Here is a 709-nt window from a genome sequence, read left to right as displayed (position 1 = left end):
CATCACATTCAGGATGTTCAAGTGAAAACCATCATATGAAAATCAATATCAGTTCTTAAACTTTAAAGAATATATTTACTCTGATTTTATATTTGTTATAACTGATTTATACACATACATATTCTACCATTTTAACTTTCAACGCTAGGTTTATTCTGTTATCAAAAACATTTAAGATCGCTAAACTCTTACACCATGGACCTGAATTTCCTACATTGAAGATCGCTGGGAAATCTATATTTTGTTTGTCAGTTTTCTTAGCTGGTCTGATTGGCATGGTGTCAGCCCTAAACCAATAGTCAGCACCCAGTCCGCTGAACCAGAAACACTTGGGTTAAAGTCATATTCTAGGAATTTGAATGTAAAATCTGTTCACATTCCATTACTGCCAAATTATTGATCAGTCCTTTTCTTTTGATTGATACTTTAAATTGAGATTCCCTCTTGCCTTCACAATTTATTTTAAACAATAATGCCACAGCATTCATTTCAACGAAGACCAGCATGCATATTGAATATCGAGAATATGAGTGTCCGGCACAGAGTTTTTTTCCTTCAACCCTTAATATGATGATTTAGATACTGAGTTCACGCGCCCCCCCCCCCCCTCCCCCCCCACCCCCACACCACCCCCCCCCCCCCCCCCCCCCCCCCCCCCCCCCCCACACACACACACACTAACTACATGGTTGCATGTAACTTGCAGTTG

Source organism: Leucoraja erinacea, chromosome 8, assembly GCF_028641065.1.
Source record: "Leucoraja erinacea ecotype New England chromosome 8, Leri_hhj_1, whole genome shotgun sequence".
Classification (NCBI taxonomy): Eukaryota; Metazoa; Chordata; class Chondrichthyes; order Rajiformes; family Rajidae; genus Leucoraja; species Leucoraja erinaceus.
This window is presented reverse-complemented; position numbering follows the sequence as displayed.